This window comes from Gymnogyps californianus, chromosome 10 (assembly GCF_018139145.2).
Source record: "Gymnogyps californianus isolate 813 chromosome 10, ASM1813914v2, whole genome shotgun sequence".
Classification (NCBI taxonomy): Eukaryota; Metazoa; Chordata; class Aves; order Accipitriformes; family Cathartidae; genus Gymnogyps; species Gymnogyps californianus.
The window spans coordinates 6,489,862-6,510,423 of NC_059480.1; the positions used below are offsets into that span (position 1 = coordinate 6,489,862).

General features: G+C 37.9%; 1 long non-coding RNA gene across 2 annotated transcripts in view; it reads right to left on the minus strand.

Moving 5' to 3' along the window:
- LOC127020236 (uncharacterized) overlaps window positions 1–19,362 on the minus strand; it is a 66,262-nt gene extending 46,900 nt beyond the window's left edge. For both annotated transcript variants that reach the window (XR_007767036.1, XR_007767035.1), the window contains exon 1: window positions 19,163–19,362. This is a non-coding gene — a long non-coding RNA (uncharacterized LOC127020236). The remainder of the gene's footprint in view (window positions 1–19,162) is intronic.
- Between the last annotated feature and the right edge of the window lie 1,200 nt (window positions 19,363–20,562).

Below are 20,562 nucleotides of genomic sequence, written 5' to 3' on the forward strand. Positions count from 1 at the left end.
TAGAAGAGCTGCTTCTATAGCAAAACAGTAGCTTAAACTCTTAATTTAAATTTCTGAGACAGGTGTTGACAAAGATGTCAGGTATGAAAAAAAACACTTTTGCAGGGTAAACTCACCACCTCTTGGCCTAGTATTCAAGAAAATCAAGTAACCACTGCGCTGCTGTTGTATTGTGTGATCTGAGCTCATTCTACTGCCTTGGAAAATAATTCTCTACCTACCAACACCACTCTGCTCAGCCTTCCAGACTTTATTCAAGAATCAGATCCTTCCCTGTCCAGCACCATCTGCTACATGAATGCAACAAGCAATTCTCTTAGGGGCCCTTCTAGCTTATACTTTAAACCAAAAAGGTTAAAATATCTGTTACAAGATTCAACCTCTGGAGTTTCAAGTGTATGTATGACTAGTTAAATGCTCTCAGCCTATGTACAGGTGACCGTTCACTCAGTGCTTCTGGTCATCTGAGCAAGCTTTCAACGCAGTCTTTCAGTTGTGGGGTTGTAAGTACACAGTGGGTCACAACAGAGGGAGAGTTAAGTCAGATCATACACAGCACCATGCAGAGACCCTCCAAATGCAGCTAGACTACTTCTGCAGCCTCTTATCCCTGCACAGTGCAGCACTGGAAAGCTCAGTGGAAGCTTGCTCTGGGCTCCCTTAGCACTGCACAGTGCAGATGTGAGAATCTGCATAGAAATTGGCTCACCGTAGCCTACATTGCTCTCCTATGGCTCCGAGTCGGCCCGGATCCTTTGGCACATCCCACAGACTTGGGCTGGTAATGCCAGAATGTTCCTCACCATTAGTAAAGCAAGAAGTTATAAGAAAACATATTCTACAGCAGCAAACTTATGTGAATTTTAAAAATGTCCTGAAATGCATAATGAAATAATGAATTACTGCCTCCTTCCCCATGAAAAAGTCAACTCAAAGCACTGAATGAGGCAAGAAATCTTGCAGACCAACTCAATATGTGATCGTGACATTGAAGACTAACATGATACGCAAACACAGGGGCTAGAGTTAAAGTTATACGAGCTATTTTGAATGTGAACACTTTGCTGTAATGCCTTTGTATTTCCTGTCACCCTTAAGCTATATCTACATTTGCAAGTTTTGCTGTACGATAGGAACAGATCTGCAGGGTGAAGAAGCTGCTGCAGAGGACCCAATGTCAACACTATACTCAGTCTGAGAGTGTTACTTCAGACTGGCTCTAATCTGGTCCCCACAACTGAACACCCCACAACTGAACAATAATGGCTGGAGTATTTTAATTGTGCTTCTGAAGCACATTTTCCATGTTTCTTTGTGAGCTCCAAGATTGGCCTGTGAGCACAGTAAGCAGGGATGATCAGGAGACTCACTTCAGAAATGTACTTCTGATCCACACTAAAATGTGCCTGTGGACACGTCCTTATGTGCACTGCAGACCACCTTTCTGCAGCAGTATCCCCCAGCCATGTGCAGAAGACATCACGAGGAAGATGCTACTCAACATTTGTAAAGATGCCAGAATAAGGCTTACTATTAGGACTACTTCCTTAAAATACACTCCTGGGGTAGAAACTGAACTGCAATACTTGATTGAATAAGTCAATGGGATGGCTACAGGATGAGTTTTAAGACATGGAAGTAGCAGGTATATATCTATTGGGGTGATTCATTATAATATAAAGAATGTTTTCCTTTGCTTTTTTAAAAAGTGTCATAAAGTTGTCTAATTTAACTTGTTTATTTCAAATGAAATATATGTAGCCCTATGGCTTCTGAAATTTTCATTTTAAAAGTAATCCACCTAAGATGAGTGTTCAGTTTATGTGTCTTCTCATAGTGGTTACTATCTGGGATTATTGTACTATGAACCAATTGTTATTTATGTTACCAGTGGATACAAGGATTTTGTTAGTGGAATTTAGCTTCCAGATTCATTTCATAATCCCTATGCCTATTACTTAGAAGAAAAAAGCACAAATCAAGATGACATTTAAAAAAAAGGAGCCTAGACTGGTCTTGTAGGAACATCTAAATCCTTTCCCTTATTAAATACCTTATCTCAACAGCAGTGCACTAGCCATTTAGGAAAATTAAAGAGGGAGATAGCAAAAAGAGACAGCAGATGATAAAGTGCAGTAGTTTCTAGTCACGTAGATAATGAAGGGACTCAGCACATGGCCTTTTCAGTTTATCCCTGCTTCAGCTTATCCTTCATCTGCTTAAATTCAAATGGATCAGTCATCATTAAAATGATTTTGAAATGAGCTACCCCAGCTTCATGTGACTTTTTTGTGTATCCTATAAAATTTGGTAAGTCTTTGGGAAGACAGGTGCTGTACACTTTTGCCATTTTGATTCAGTTTGGGACTTGATTTCTAAGCAGCAACTGATAGCTAATGTTTAAATAAGATTGATTTTTACTCACTAATACACATATCCATTTGTGGGCCTTTTATCCCTTCCAATGAGTTGTCACCTAAAAAAATATAGGCTTCCTTGCTGAAAAATATTGGCTATTTTGTGCAAGATGCTGTGGGCTTACAATTCTAAAAGATACTGGATACTGAAAGTATATTCTAGACAAGATTTCTTTTCTTTATTATTAAATATTCTTCTGTCATGCTTGGAACATTTTACTTGCTAATTCTGAGAAATGTATAAGTAAGAGTACGGATGAAGCAATGATTAGCCACTCTGTTAAACATTTCAAATCTACTTCAAATAACTGCTCTGTTTTATGCAGTTCTTACACAGACACTGATCAGCCTTATGTTAGCATCTGTTAGTACTGCATCAAGCAATGTGTACGGCTTGATTCACAATGTTCATCATGTTTGTCTCCCCAGGTATATAAGCACACGTTAGGGAGAATTTTGCTTTGACTGAGCCTTATTTGATGTTAAGTGTACATGGCTTCTCTACTTATATCAGAAAAGATACCTTATAGAAATGCACCTTTTATTTGGAGCAGGAGGTAATGAAGGGGAAGATTACTGGAAAAGGATACCTCTGCTTCTTCTTTTTGAAGGACTGATACTAAAAACATGAGAGAGCATTCCCATTGATTTCTCTGGGAGTAAACAAACATTTTAATAGCAACCACTGCATGTTAAATAGTATATACAGAATGACTCTTCACATTATTTACCTGAGTGTTTTATAATTTTTATGCCATCCTAAAAGATTTCACTAGCCAAATTCCCCTTAATCATACATCTCCTTCTCCCCCTTCCTCCTGCCCAATTTAAAATCTTGCAACAGGGACCACTTAGGAGATTTCTGCCAATCTCAAGCACTTGAAGAAACCAGTGATGGTTCTTACCTTGGCAACACAGTACTGCTGTACTTCTCCTTTTATGCCTCCTGGAATATTAATAATAGTCACATCCAGCACGAACATACCATATTGAAGCAGCTGGCTGCTCCCAGCTCCTATCAGAAGATGGCTTATGACTTCACTGGCTTTTGGCTGTCATTAGTTTCCTAATGAGCAACACAGCTCCTAAATGAACTGTTTTGCAGCATGCTTCACTCCCACATGGTTTCCTTGGCAGCACCTTGCTCTGTGCCCTAATAATACAATCCACAAAGTATTTGCTTCTCCCCTGGTGAAGGAACTGGGGAATCACAAGAATCAAGGCCCTTGAACTATATTAGGTCTTGAAACTCCTGCCATTGAAGTCAATGGCAAAGAGCCCTGCCTCATTAATTTTAAAAAAAAAAATTGTGTTACTTAACAAGGTTAAAAAGGCTTAGAGACTACGGAATGTGTATATAGTTAAGGACAGTAAGAGTCTTAAAATCCTTGACTTTGTTTTTAAGTACAAATGAATTAACACATCTCCACCATGTAGACTGTAAAAATATTTGCAGAAGTTAGCTTTCTAGCTGAGTTAACTCAAGTGCAGTTTTACCTTTCATCAGCCAGACCGCCTCTTTGTTATTCTTTGCACCAAGATGAAATGGATAGCTTAAACATCAAAACAACACAGCCTTACATTCTGCTTACATGCCTCTAACAATACTTCTTCCCACCTGTAGGTCACCAGTTCAGAGGTGAACAGGTCATTTCTGTCAGTTCTTCAAATCTAAGACTAGGAATCCACAGTGCTTAAAGGTTTTTTAGATCAGCTTCTTTGAGTCAAAGTTCCTCACCACAGGTGCGTGCCTCTATTGTCACTAATTGCTATAAAGACTGCTGATTTTTTCTTCAAGTGACAGTCTTTTGAAGTTGGCTTGTGCACTCTTCTGCTACCTTCCTGCAAGTATATACTGCAGATTAAACAGTGACAACAGTGCTCCTACAAATCATCTGTATCAATTGATCTGGGAGATGGAAAGAAAACAGCAGAAGTTACTGTGAATAATCACTGCCTAAAGCACTCAGTAATAAAGATGAAATTTCAGGAATTGTCTGTTTCTGAATAGAAAAAGTATGAAGGAGATTATTCCACTGTTAATTAGAAATATGTGCACTTCAGAGAGCTTTTTCAATTTTTACATATTCACAGGCTGAACAAAATTCTTATAAGGCACTTGATTAAAACAGGAGGAGTTACCTTAATGAAGATTTTAAAGGTTCAAAGCTATAGCTCTTCTGCTGTAGGGTGAGACTAAGCATTTTTGACTCAGCCTTGTGTAAGAGGTGGTACACAGCTGCACTGCCCCAGAAGCCGCCTTGGGAAAGAGCTGCGACTCAGGTTACGCCTTCCTTATTTCCAGGGAAAGTAAGACGAAGCAGCCATTTACTAAAAGTCACTATGTACTGATGTAACGGGACAACGATAACACCAAGCTTTGTCACAAGGACCTTAAACTGGGATTGCCCAAGAGTGGCTGCTACAAATTACTAATTCAAATAGGATAGTACTTTGCTATTTTTTTGTGCTATTTTCTCTCCAATTAAATTGTCAGTGAGTACAGTAAATACATTTCAACTCCATGAAGAGTTAAGAACCAGTGTTTACACTTGTCTATCAGTTGATTTAGCCCTAATCACCAGCTAAAAAGCATTGTCTCCAGATTTCCCAGTGACCTGTCTGGACCTGACAGATCTTGAGACATATTTAGTAACATCAACATCTCGCTCCTCCCTGTACTCCTGTCTTCTCTTCCACCTGCTGCACTAGGAAGCTTAGTGCCCTCAACATAGCGCGAATGACTTCATATGCATCATTTAAGATGAATGAAGCTGTATTATATTACATTCCACACAATACGCTTTACAGATAAAGTGATATAAAAATTTATTTTTACCTTTTGAACTGCATTGCAAAGTTAGTAAGTATAGGCCAGATTCTGCCACCTTTCAGTTGTCTATATCTCTAGAACATTCCAAGTAATTTAAAAGTATTCTCTCAAGAGTACAGTATTTATAAAAATAAGTCATTATTTATGTAACAGCTGTACCTTCAATACCGAATCAGAGAGCTTTAACACATCTAGATATGTATTAGTAGGCTCCAGCTATGACAGGCTTTAAACAGCTCTTCTCACTAGCTTCTGACATTGCCTTGCACCACAAGTTGAACTCTGGCAACACCGGTGATGTTGGCTTATATCAGCAGAGGATGTGTTCCCATCTCTAAATCATACAGTCATATTAATGCTGTTCTTCCTCTGACACTTTCAAGACTGTAGTTTGAGATGCTACAGCTCACTTAAGCATTGCAGTTAACTCCTTAGGTTGTATGATAATATGAGCACGATCCTTATCTACCCGCTGGACAGAGGCTACACTTCTTTACACTGGCAAAGAAGCAGCTTGTGCAGCTGGTATCAACTTTCCCATTGCAAATGGGAAGTTTCATGTGCTTAGTCCTCAACCTTCATACACAACATAACAGATGGAATTTTTTACTCTGAGACACACGTTTAAAGCAGCTACAGTAATTAGGCGTGGTACATTATTTTATACCCAGAGGATCTCTTCATAGTATGGTAGGCAGCCATAATATTTTCAGGCAAAATTTACTGAATATTTGAACAAAATAATGTTTGTACACTGGTTTCTAGAATTCCCAAATGAGTGTTTTAAATTGAGATACTGAGTTATAGATTAAACCTTCAGTGACAGGTATCACAATGCTACTGACATGCCTGCTAGATCAAGCAAGCTCTTACCCTTATGGATGGAGAGAAACAGGTTAAAAATATGCCTGGTTTTCAACAGCAATACCATTACAATTCATATCTCAATTCAGCTAGGATGTTATCTCCTCTCTTATCTTCGCTTCACTCACTGTAAGGAATTTGTTTGTGTACCAGTTGTGCAGTCTTTTCCAGAATCAATTAGACTAAGAACCAGTAGAAAATTTTACAACTGATTTTTTATTCAATATAAAAAGCTAATTCATCAAAACCAGTATGAAACGCTAAGGAACATTTCTTGAGAGAAGAGGGAAGGACTGGATGGAGAGAGAACAGCAAGGAACATTCATCTCCTTAGGCGACAGAGACCTGCTACAGACCACTGGTTCTGAATGGTCCTTTGGGAGACTGAGGTTCAATTCCAGTCACCAATAGTGTTTTAAAATCCCAACTGTGATTGGAGCAACATGAAAAGAGGGAACGAAAAAGACTCCCAAAGTAACCTATTGTCTTGCTGATCTTCACTCACTTCAGAAGTGGAGAACTAAGGCTGCAGTTCCACCACAGCTTACATCAGTGGAAGTCAGCACTGTTGGGGTCCCTCTCAATAGTACAGAGCCTAAGTGTCTGTGATGGCATCTTGGCTACACAAAGTCAATACCAACAAACCTACTGACCCAAATTATTTAAGACATCACTCCTGACTTATTTCATCACTTCATTAAAAGTGACCTTTCCTATAAATACTATTGCAAGACACAAACTCTCCATCAAAACTGTAATTTCGTGGTTGTTCAGTTCAGTGGACACATGCTTTGAAATAAAAAAGATCCAGTTCTTTTAACAAACACTGCCTCAAAGATTCAACACTTCAACCTGTCTGTGTTTGAAGCAGGGTAAAGTTCTCAGTACTAATATTAAGAGCTCTGAATGTTTAAGTCATGCTATGTTACTGTCTTTACTATCTCTTGAACTTCTATACCATACCAGATAAGAAGCAACAACTGTGATTCCAACCAGCCAAAAAATTTTCAATTTCAAATTTTAAAAAAATTCCTAAGGAACCTGGAATAAATTCTGAAAGAATTTTTCCTACTTTGTAATCTAGTTATGGAATAGCTTGTCTCCATGACACTCAAATCATAATCAACATTTCTAACAGCTATACAGTAAAAAAGTGAAATACCTTTCCAATGATAAAGCCCATTGATTAGCATATGTAAGAGAAATGAGAGAATAAATGACAGCTCCTGCTATACAAAAACTGAGTGAATGAAATATCAGTTCTTCATAATACAAGCACTCAAATTCCAGTTAAGGATTCAAAATGAATAAAAATTATTGAAAAGCCAAAGTATGCATTGTAGAAAACAAACACACTTGGATGTAAATCTGTACTGCATTCAAACTATGTCACGAAAGAATTCCTCATCCTACATCTTGTAGTGACTCAGCTCAACACTGCCACTTTTTAGGAAATGTGAAACCATTAATTGCCTTATCTGATGAACTAGAGTCCTGCTAATGACTTATCAATTATCACAAGGCTTATCTTTCAGTTTCTTATTAACCAAAGATGTTCTGGAACAGACTATCCATGGAATTGCTTAACATACGGAGACCAGACTACTGTGGAAGAAACAAAACACTTTCTGTTCAAGAACACCCAAGCACCACAGCATCAACATTCCACAAAAAAAAAAGTTAAAGTGGATATTTTTAGCGACATCAGAACCACTTTTTTTACTTAATTCTCCATACCGCCTTCACTTTTAGGATAACTGCTAATGAATCTGATTTTATATAGTAAAAAGGGCCAGATTGTAGGAATAGATGATCTCTTATTAGCTCAACCAATGTCACGGGAACAAATTGACAGGTTCTGTAAAATCCAGACTCCTCTTCAGGAAAAGCTTGAAACTAAAATTTGTACTCACTTGTGGAGCAGGGCAACAGTAGGTGCTTTGAAACACCCCAAATTTGTCATTAGGTGATTAGTAACTCACACCAAGGAAGGCAAGAGCATTGGATTATTGGTTTCACTTACAAGCAAGTATAGAAAGACACCATCAGATGAATCAACAGGCAATTTATCCATTTACTGCATAACAGTACTTCAAGAATGTTTCCTAAAGCAAGTGTGGTAGGATTGTGAGGTTAAAGCTTTATTAACACTTAAACTTCACTGAAGTATTTCGTATGAACATTTTACCAAAAAGTATGGTAAAGTCATTAAACTGAGTCAAAGATGACAGGGATCAAAATAGAAACCTTGAAAACAAAACAAACAAACAAGAAAAACCAGAAAAGCCAAATCCTTTCCACATTTTAACATCTTCTTGGGAGGGAAGAGGTAGACCTTACTGCAAGAGTGAAATCAGAGCAGTATGAAGCCTGTCTAGTTACCTTAGGTCAGGACTCTGCCAAGAGAGTTGGTAACCAATCCAACTTACATTAGCTAGTATTTTATCCAATATATAACAAACCCAGCATAGTCCAGGCTAACAGTCCACACTGATAAGATTAGTTTCTAGTATGTACTTGTGTGTTAGCAAAATTTGTATTTGGGTGTTTAAGAAAAACAAATAGGGAAAGAGTTGGCACTACTGATACAGTTTTCTTTTATTTCTACATTTCAATGAATATTTACATTGAGTATTTATGGTATTTTACACGCTGTACTTGTAACACTGCATACGTGGGAAGCCAGACAGTCTACCTACAGACTTTGCCTGTCTGATGTGTTAGAATGAGCTTTTAAAATTCCTTTTAAAGAACCGTTGTAGAATTTAACTACTTGTGCCATGCTGATAAAATCATTGCTGATTTTGTCAGGTACCCTCTGACACTGTTCTATGGGATGCTTTATAAGGATAAATCAATAACTATCATCCTTTGGCATTTAGGATACGGAAAACCAACCGAAAACAGTTATGTGCAAATTTGGTAGTGGCTAATACAGATTCCAATTAGGTCTACAATCTTTTTTTCTTGTGGATAGGGGTTGTTTTTACTAAACAGTAATTTTAAAAATTGAGTACTGCAGTTCAAAATATGAGTTTTTCAGCTGTTAGGTACACAATTAAAACTTCTTTGAAGTAGAGTAAGATAACATGAAAATAAAAGAATAACTCTAGAAGGAAGCTCTGATGTTAAATCCTGGATATATCCTGCCAATCACTGGTGAATTAGACACCAAAAAAGGTACGTGCCCTCTCAGGAAAATTATCTGGCTGTTAGAGCACAGGACTGGCAATTAAGACATCTGAAGTCCATGCCTTCGCCCACTGTTAAAGCACTCAGTATGAAAACTATGTTGGTATGAACAGTGACTTTACCTCTTCATGTTGCTGTTTGCACCATGAGGACTCTAGGCTAGTAGGTGCACAGGCAAGATTAACAATGAAATAGTAAGGCCTTATTAGACTCTTGAAAGTCAAGCTATTCATAAGTTAGTCCCTAATTGAGTAAACTATTGAGCACATACATAGACATCTTGCTTATTTGGACCTTCTGATCATCAGAAAGTGTTTCAAGACACTCAGAAGATCCTTTACCTGTTCTGGGTGGTCCATATCAACTCCCATTTCTCATAAGTCCTTTTTCTTTGCTAAAAAATCCAAAACAAAAACCCAACCAAAAAACCCCATCCCCTAAAATTCCAGACCACCGTTGACTGGGACCACAGTTGTGATCTTTCAGATCACAGTTGATAGCTACATAAAAAAAATCAGAAATCCTCTGTAAAAGCTCTTCTTGCACCATTGCAAGCTGCTAATCATGTGACATTTAATCTAAACCAAAGGCAAACTGTTAGCTATGAATATTTTTCCTAGCCAGTGCTCTAAATGTAATAATGGTTTTCAGAATGTGTGGGTCTGGCTCACTTCAAGCGGTTTTGCTCCTTCCTTGACTCCAGCTGCAAACTACTAAACACATACTTTTTTAGGTCATTATGGCCTAATGTCTGTGGCATTACATTATTTCAGTGACATATCTTTGAACATACCGTAATTCCAAAAACTGCAGGTCATCTTTTAGGCTAACTGGAGAGCAGGATTTTATATTAACTCCATCCTTTGTCTCCGTCTCCCTTTTTAAAAAAGGAAAACAAAAAAATTGCACCGAAACTTCCTATCCTGTTATTCCCTTCTTGGTAATGAGTCTTATAAACTTGCCCTATTAGGAAAAACCATTGCTAGTGGCAAAAAGTGCACCACCACTGAGAACATCCTCCATCCTGATACATCCTGGCACAGAACCAGACACAGAGGATAGCTAAAGCACAACATTCATAATCAGAGATTCTTAGACAAGGAAACCTTGCCAAAGACGACTTCTACTCCTCCCCTTAAAAAACAAACAAAAACACACACGCATCCAGGCCAATAAAAGATGACAGCTGTCCTTGGAACAATACTTTTTACGGTCCTTTTCAAAAGGAATCGAGAAACTAATTCTTCATTTAATTTGCTTAGGTTAATCCATGGTCCTACTTATAGTCCAATTAGCTATCAAACAAAATTAATTTGGGCAGTTTCTGTTTAAGAAAGGAATGCTCAGAGGAGCAAAACTTCTATAAATCAGGTACAAATTCTGTCACTACAGTGACAGAACTCCATGAATTGTCACACTCATCATTTCAGCTCTAAGTGACAACGTTAGTAAGAGCACACACACTCAAACACAATTTCAGCCACAACCTGTGAGTTAAGGTATGTCAGTTGCTCCATTTGGTCAGTTTTATCCCAGTGAAAAACGGAAATTCAGATATTTTGTCAACATAAGTTGCATGAGGTACCATCTCCTATGAGCCATGCTATCTCATGAGCAGAAAAATACCAGTATTTTGCATGAACACAAAACTTAAGCTTTGTGGTATAACACTGGCAGCAGTATAAAGTATAATTTGAACTATGCGAGCGCAGTACATTGAGGAATCACTCTCCTTATTTCGTATTCTTTCTTGCTGCAGTAAGGAGCAGCAGAACAGAAATTATTTTTTCCAACAGAAAGCAAGCAGGCATAACATGGAAATTTTTGTCACTATATCAGTTTTTCATACCTCCTGGTTTTCACCATGCCCAACCATAGTCAGATTCTCCTGGACGTGCAACTGTAGCTTCCTCACTTTAGTAAGCGGAAGGACATCAGCGGTTCTCGGGTTCTCAAGCACCCAGCAGGGAGAGCGAACTGAGCTATGAAGCCACCACTAGGGGAGACCCTAATCTGGACAGGACTGGAAGGTAAAGAAAATCCCAGATTTCATTCCCCACCATCCCCCTTCCATGCCCCCCTGCACATACACACATCTGAAAGGAAACTGTGGAAAAAGACACCTGTAAAGATTTTCATATGTTACTCCAAAATGGAAATTTCAGTGTTGCCACCAAAGCCCAAAGACCCCCAGGAACCTCAGGGCACAAGAGAGCTATGCTTGCAGGAGAAATGGAGGACAATGTCTGAGAGGCAGACAATGTCCTCAGACAGCCCTCCTACATGAAAGCAGGAAGATGTGCATCAAATCATTATCTTTACACAAGCACTTTGGAAAGCTGGACTGTTTTTTAAAGACACTTGCACGTTCAAAAAAGCCTCTGTCCTTGCCGACCAATTTCTCATTGCTCTTACCAACAGCCTAGCTGCTCTGGCACTGGAAAAGCCTAGCAAGATTGCTCATTTCTCAACAAACCCTTGCTGCAGTCTGAAGAGCTTTAGCTAAGCATGCACATTTGGGATGTGTATCCAAACCAAGCCCATACATCTTGAGATTCTTCCCTCACTAACTCCAAACACATTTGATATGCTTAAACATGCATTGTATTCTGTCAGAAACCAAATGGCTATTTGCTGTTCCAAATAATCAGATATATTTTGCCAGATGATTAACAGAAATATTGCTCACCCAAAGCAATCAAACTTTCATTTACATGTTTAAGAGCCTAACCTACAGCCCCCGAAGTCTGCGGGACTCTTTCCAGTCACTTTGACAGACGTTGGATCCAGCTTTAAGCTATTTTTTCCCCCGGATATATTCATCCATTGAAGACTGAGCTCAGTACTGATTTTTTCACACTGTAGCTAAAAGAATGAATATACTTAAAGCTTCTAAGGCCGGATATCACTAGGTAAATTGAATACAGAGGCTTGTTTTCCTTACATTTGGTTTTGATGTTCTGTTCACTGAGCCTATGACTGCAAAGGTTATAGATGATGCAATTTATTTTCCTTCTGCTTTTTACCAGTAGAATACTGCTCCTCTTCCTAGATTAAACACAGGCTTTATTGCACATTTATCTCAAAATACACTTCTTTGAAAGGTCCAAAATCTAACAGCATGTTTCACATTTGCTAGTAGTCTCTCATTTTTATCCTAGTCTTGTAAGGAGTCTGCTTCCAAACCAGTTTTGCCCTCCTAATGTCAAAGGTAGGTTTGCCCAGACTTTAACAGAAAAAATATCATTCTTGAAATCTTTGGAAGCATCCTGTTCCTATAGCAAGCACCGCAGACATTTATATTATCACCTTCCCATTACAAATATGAAATTAAAGACATGGTGACTAGGTAAGATAGTTATCTTTTCATTTACTTTTAGTTTGAATAGGAACAAAGTAAAAATCAAAGTTATGTACACTGGTAGTTTTCCATGTTGATTTTGTAACTACCTATATGCATAAACCTGTGCATTTTCTACTGAGTACTGAAAAGTGTTGAATTAACTGCAGAATGCTGATCACATTATTACGTGCTATGCTTGATTGCTTAGGCATTATCTTAAAAATACAATCATATTTCTCCGTCAGTACATTGGACAACATGTAGCCATATTCAATCTGCACATCTTCATACCACACAGTGCTTTTTGTTCCTTTGTTTTCTATAACTACAAAACTGAAATCAAGCTCATGCCAAGAATAACTGTGTAACTAACAGTTTGCATACAGGTTTTGAAACCAGACTTTTTTCTTTTTACATTCACCAAATAACTTGTCTTAAAAAAGAGGCTATTAGTCCTCATCTTATTTTTCCAGGGAAACTGGGATCTAGCCAGTAACAGGTAAGTTTATATAATTTTTACAATAAAAAGTAGGTAGGATCTGCATTAATAAATCTAATTTACACTGCCTTTAGCTCAAAAGTAAGCTTTCCAGTTACATTATTTGACCTCAATTAGTGTCTAAGATTGAAGGTAGATCTACTCGTTCATAGGTGTCACATTGCAAGTCTGTTTTACAGTATTCCTCTGACACTAGCCAATTATATGAACTAATTGAGAGCAAAACATTCCTATGCCACTCTTGTGTTATCCAACATTTCAATAGTTTCCAGAGGTCCATTCTGGGTACATGCCTGTATGGTACCCTTAACCTACAGGCTTTAATTGAATTATCTTCCTTTTTAATTGGTCACAGTTACATGTTGAATAACTAATTACATCTAAAATTTTAACTGGCATATTCAGCAGATATCTATTAAATTTTTCACATTTCTTATTAAGGGAATAAAGTTAGCAGTAAGCAATATAATAACCTGAAATAAGTTGTAAACTTTCAAATAATCAAGCTCATCTATGCAAGCAACTGTGACACTTTTGTTCTAAGTAGTCTTAATACAATGCATAGGACAGTCATAACTAGAAGAGTTCAGAGGAAAAAAAAGGAAAAATACAAATGATAGGCAGTGCTCTTCGTTTTTAATTACTCTTCCTATTTTACAAAAGCAGCAATGAAAATAGTTACTGTTGTGCTCACCCCCCAACTTGCTGAATATATTGTTAAAAAAAAATTACTCAATTATCACTACCAAGACTTCATGCTTTGACTATTTTAACAGCTACTGCAAAGCAAACTTGTTTACAAATTCACTATTTCAATGTAAGAAAGAAATGAATACTCAGATGATCGAATTTCAAAGAGGTCAGGATTGAGATCAAGCTTTTCAGAAGCACTTGATACACAGCTCTCCTACCTTGACACCTACTAAGCATTTCCAGTCTGTGATTTTGACTAGACACTCAATCAGGATTTTCTTTCTCAGTGCAGTCCCATACATGATCAAGATTTGAAAGTCCTTTAGGTTCAGAGGAAGAGAAAACACAGACTGTGGACTTGATTTAATTCCTAAAGCAAGCAATGGAAAGGCTCTGCTGAATCTAACGGTGCCTAATAAGCTCCACAACTTTTCAAGCTGAAAGTCAAACTTACCAGCATTTATCAAGCACTGTACAGAAACATTTAAGTTTCCAGAAATGGGTGGAATAATGAAGAGTTAATAAAACATTAAAATAACGTAAATTTTCAGAACACTCAAAATTGAAAAATAGAAATTACTAAATATAAATCTATGATTTCTATTTATCAAGGAACAAAAATAATAGAAATATTAAACTAGAGAAACTGTTTAGATGTGCTTTCAAAACTAGAGTTAAGGATAATGGTCAGTATCTGGTACTATGCAAGATATGCAATACATCAATCGCTTCTCCTCCCACTGAACAAAAGTGAGCCAGTGTTTCAAAATCGTTTTCACAAGCAGAGAGAGAAATGAGTTCTGTTGGGTCACTTAATAAGCATTAAAAAAAAAAATCACAGCAGAATCCCTAAAGCTTGTGAAAATTCAGATCCCTAAGATGCTTTTCATAAAGCATTGATAAGTACACACATTCTAGTTTTACTTCTAACACTTTTGCAACACCTGAAAATTTTTTTTATAGAAGTCAACATAAAAAGGAAAATTACTAGCAATAAACTTTCAAGGAATCACTGTAATATGTAAATAGTATGCAATGAAGCTCAATTCAGCCCTCAGTGAAGTCTCGGTAAGACTTTATCAAGTAGATATGATCATCTGCTTTCCACTACAGCTAATTAGCAAAGGATCTACTCATTACAATCAGAGTAAAAGATATCACTTGTTCTCTGGGAGGAGCTGAAAAAGGAAAGTTTGCAAGGGAAAGAAAACAAGCTGCAGCCTCACTGCTGTCTCCGAGACCATTGCCCTCCCATGCTGACAAGGGACGAATTCCAGAGTAACCAAAACATTTTGTTGTTTTCTCTCTCCACTGCTCTCTTAGTTAGTAAATATTATCCTAAGTACCTCTCTAGCAAACACTGTTGTAAATAGCCACCTGTTTATTGGAATGACACTGAAAAAGCTAAGTACCAGCTAACCACCTTCAGTTAAGTTTCCACTGTCGTTAAACCAGTAAAATAGGTTTGACCTGATTTGCTTCAGCAAAGCTTCCTTTGCTAGAACATGGAGTCACTGACTGCAAAGACCCAAATAAAATTTATATCCTAATCACCATTACAGCTGCATTTTGTTAAATGCCTTCGTACATCTTACTCCTATATTTAAGAATTTCTGGGGGCTTTTTTTTGTCCGAGAGGATACAGATTTCACTAATGTCAAGCTTATAAGAAGGGCAGCCGAAAGTTACTACAAGCCTAGACGTCTGTGCTCTGTAAGGAAACATTACAGGTTTTTAAGTTTTACGTGCACATTGTTTGACGAAGAGCACAAGGTGCCTTCTGTCCTACACAATTCATCTCAATTAAGTAGAAACAACAAGATAGGGACTCACATTGTACAAAAATGAGATAATGCATTCAGCAAGCTGTGATAAATGTGTCTTGAAGTTATTACAGACACCAGACTAACAAGACCATATAGCCATATAACTATACACGTTATATGAACATCCTTTCCTGAAAAGGAGAATATATCGTTTTAGAGGAAGGTTCTCAGACAAAAACCAGCAAACAGCCCTTTCTAGGCAGAATAGCTCAATTACCACAAGTATCTCAGAGCAATGGAAGCGGTGCAACGTATTCACCAAACACTCTCAAGATATTGTGTGATAAAACAGACTACTGCTTTTCACAACAGCCTCGACTGAATCCCCAGAGCAGCCATTACCGAAGGAACATCCAGGTGTTGCTGAGCTTGAACAGGGGAAGGGGCTGGGAATGAGAGGAATTCTGCTCCCCTGCCCACCCCAGCTGCCACTGCCTTTTGTTTCTCTATTTTTCTCTCAACTACAGCCACATCCCATTTCTGAACAAGTGACAGACAGCTCCCAAAACTTGACCACCTGGCCTTTATCAATAGGCATAACCATAAAGCCCCCAGGACCTGGGCCAGATGGAAAGTAAAATTCAGCAACATTTGTGAACAAAAGCACTTAGACACTAAAAACTTGTTGTTTCTTGGTGAAGTTTAGCATTGTTTACTGACAGGTCAGCACTAAGAGTAAATCATCTCCTCTAGGATTTGGTGTCAACACTTCTCTGGCCACTGCTAATTGTTACTCTATACTTATGTCACTTACAGACATCACCACAGTAAAACACAGTTTGTAAATTACTTCACCTTCATGCAGCAAACCAGCACCTGAAGTAAAACACAGTTTGCTCACTCAGCATTTTAGCAATGCACAAAACATGCTGCTCACAAGCACGTCTGAAAACATTTAAATGACAATTGCATTTATTTGATGATCAAGTAAAAACAAAGTTTGGGGTTTTTTGTTTGTTTGTTTTTTACATCTCAGCCATGATAATTTCTAAGTCTCTGATAGGAAACAGATTCAGAAACACTAAAATGTTTCGCTTGAATTTTGTCACTTTTCATTTGCTGATCTCCTGAGTTGCAAAGATTTCCTTTTTACCAAATGCTACTTACATGTTTTTGATTATATGATAAAAAGTTTTAATGCTACTTGCAAACACACATGTTAACAAATACTTTGTTTTGTCGATAGGTGACTTGCAAAGCAATTTTCAAAGCATCTAAAAGGAATATAACTACACTGACTAGCAGGGGCCCCGGGACTAGGACTAGAGCACTGCGGTAGATGTCAGCAACGACAGCAGAAGCCCAGGGAGAGCCCCTTGCATTAGTGATATGCCTGATTAACTTGAAGCTCACACACAGCCTCATTCATTAAATGCAACAAAACTACACAAGCTTAAAGGATTTGCAGGTTCTATCATCTGTGAGAGGGACTGCCTTATCCCACAGAAATATGAAATGCTGTTCTTTACTTCAAAAGCTTTAAAATATCAATGGGGGATACTTTATTTTAATCAAGCTGAAGAAATTTAGATTCCAAGCCAGCACATGCTCCTGTCCCTAATTTTTTATTAATTAAATCAAGCATGGCCTCAGGAAGAATATTTTGCACTTAAAATTAGCCTAATGGGAAACTGTAAGCTTTCCCTCTAAATATTAGTATAGAGGCAAGTATGAAACAGCTGTCATATGAATCTTACAAATAAATATTTGCAGAATGTATAAATTAATTGTTAAAATAGTTGTGCTTTTAGTAATCAAACCAGAAATAGAATGCAGTTTTAAAAAGGTGTGTTCACTACTAGGACATGAAATCTTTATTCTGCAGATAATTTCAGACCAAAAAAATTCCATTTTCTCAATAACAAAGGACCAATCTAAATATTATTTATGGGGTTTCAACAGGAATTTCATAAGGCCAAACCATACCTACATAAAGAGATAAAAATGGACGACATGGTTTCAGAAGCACAAGCTTCTGAAATACTACTCATACATTGTTAATCCCCCGGACTGAAGAAACAAATCTAGCTTCAAAGACCTTCACCCTCAAAAATTTTATGATATTTAAATTCATCAGATGGCATTTTCTTAAAGTAAAAAAAAAAAAAAAAAAAGGCAGCTTTATGAGGAACTGGCTTTTCTTATTTCTGAAGATGCAGTTTTCCACTGTTTGAAGCTTTTGTTTTTCATTGTGAAGGCTATGAAGTTATTGGTACTAAGATTCTCTTACTAATTCTATGTTAATATAGTGCCAGTAAGCTCCACTTTAAAGAAAAAAAAAAAAATCACAGATCTACCATGAATTCAGCAGTTAATGCTACTGTATTAGAACCCCTTGTTAAGCTGTTACAGAGAGGGGCCAAAGAAAGGAATCATGGACTTAGCTGGCAGGGTAGCCAACCTAAAACTTTTCTTCCTTTATTCTAATTGCACTTCCTTTAGAAAATAGAGACAGACACCCAGAACCTTGAGACACTGTTTAGTGAAATTGTTTCTGCTGCTACAGGAGATCACAAACTGTTCAGCAACTCTCAGGCCACATTTTAGCTTATGTGTTGCTATCTATCCCTTTATACAGCACCTTCAGTATCAGGAATTCAGCATTATAAAAGCAGCAACAGATTTACACTGCATGGAGGAACTGTTTGGGAAAGAGGCTTAGTCTTGTGAGCACGTATGGTGCCTAGAAGTGGAGGCTAGAACTCTGTGTCAATAATACGACAGTTGCAGGGATTCATTCAAATTTCTTCTTGCCTTAAAAATGGGTAAAAAGCATATGTAAAAACAGGTACTTATTTCATTAAGCTATCGCTGTTGAGACCTTGCAAATTGAGTTAATGCATTTTATGGTGTGCTAGATTAAGTATCATTCACTTGAACATTTAAAAAGGATTCTTAGGTTCTTGCTGCCTTTCTTCCCTTGACTGGGCCTAGGATCAACAGTTCCCTTCCTGTTCCTGATAGAGGAAGAGTTGGAAGGAATAGTAACGACTTCAAGTTACACTACCAGAATTTAAATCTATTTCACTCTCATCACCAGTTTAAAAGTTGCATTAGCCTTTCCTTTCAACTTTGCGTAGTAGCAGGAGCAGTGGAACTGTTACCAATCTGAAGTATAGACTTCTTTGCTAGAAATACTATGATAACCATTTGTAAGTTGTTATAAACTAATTTCTACATTTGCTTAGCACTAGATATATCTGAAATTTGTTTTTTTGACATCCTCTTGGGTAGCAATTGCCTGCTTTAGATAGATATGATGAAGTGACCACCCGCTTTGTTTCAGTTGTTCTAAACTCTAGGACTTCAACTTATGTTATACCTATAGTGAAACAAGCAAATCTCCCATATTACTTGAAAAAATAATCAGGTGAACTAAAAATAGGAGCTCTAATAAGTTTTTTCTTTTTTAAAACAACTTTTATGACCATACTGAATTTTGCTAGTGTACTAAAGGTATAAACATGGACACAATAATAAAATAATTTTTCATACCTGGAGAGAAATCTTGAACCTCTGTTTCTGCTTTATGAAGGGGGGAGTGGAGGGAAGAGACTATTGCTGTATGTTAAAATTTCTTCAGTTTAACAAAGAATAAATATTCTGATACATAAACATGACTAACTGCAAAACTTAAAACTTTATCCTAGACCTTTAGTAAATTCATTGTAAGCTAAACAATGGCTATTAACTGAGATCCTCCCCACTTCCAGCCAGCTAGGCTAAGAAGAACTTAAAACCATTCCTTAGGCAAGGCACACATATATTAGCCTTGGTCAGGGCCGTGACGACACTAATTGGCCCTAATTGCCCTTACCAGCCTCAGCTGGTACCCACTGCCACTCCTCAAGAAACTCCCTTTAAATTCAGGCTAGGGGTTTCAGCCTTGTTCTAACCTATGTTGCACTTGTACCTTGTTCAGATGTGTTTCTGCTCTTAACTCCTGTGTAGGCCTTGGATCTGTGTTGTAGCCTTGCCTCTTGGAAGGACCTTGGACCTAAACTGAAGCTGGTTTCACGTGTTTTTCTCTGGCCCTATTCCCTGCTGCTCCTGACAGGACGTTGGGCCTGGTTCACCACCTCACCGTGCCTGGGGCTGTCAATGGATTCTGTTATTAGCACCCTGCTCAGATATCATGGACCTGCGCTGTAGGTGGTGAGGGCACTGCCCATCCTATGGTCACCTGCGACTCCTGGCTTGTCCTCCTTCATGGAGTAGCCCTGTTCCTACTGGTTCCTGGTACTCTTCAGAAAACTGCAAGAATCTTCATTTTTGAGTCAAAGGAGCTGTTTTTGCTATCAGTGTGCAAACAAAAAAAGGCATGATTTCTTCAGTGAGCAGGTTTGAACACCAAAAGTATTATAAATATCAAAGAAATTTGGGAGACCGCTGTGGTGCCACTATACAACCGTACAAGTACAACTGCCATTGAGGAATTAGAGTATGCTATGAGTCTCAGAAGAAAATGGGAGTTTAGCTGTCAAGTAAGAGACTTTCTCTCTCCTGCCAGCCGTTGGTGCTGGTAAAGATTTTTATTGGGTTCTGCTATCTTCAGCTGTGTAAAGGATCCAGATGCGAACTCTGGCTCCTCTGAAAATCCAGGCTTTGCCCCAGTGTATTTTAACAAAAGTATTTTTTCCTCCATGATGTGGGATGCTGAAGGTGCCACTGCCTCTCTTCTAATTTTCTGTTCCTAAGAGATATAATGTAGTTCAATGTATTTTTACTTTAGTTCACAAGTCCTATTTCTACTTTTCTTTTTACTCCTGTGTCAAGTTAAATATGTTCCACATTGAAAGACACTGATAACACTGACAGAGTGTGCTCTGCTACTCTGCCCAACAAAAGCTTTGTCTTGAAACTAACCTTTCCCTCAGCAGACAAAAGTGAAGGGC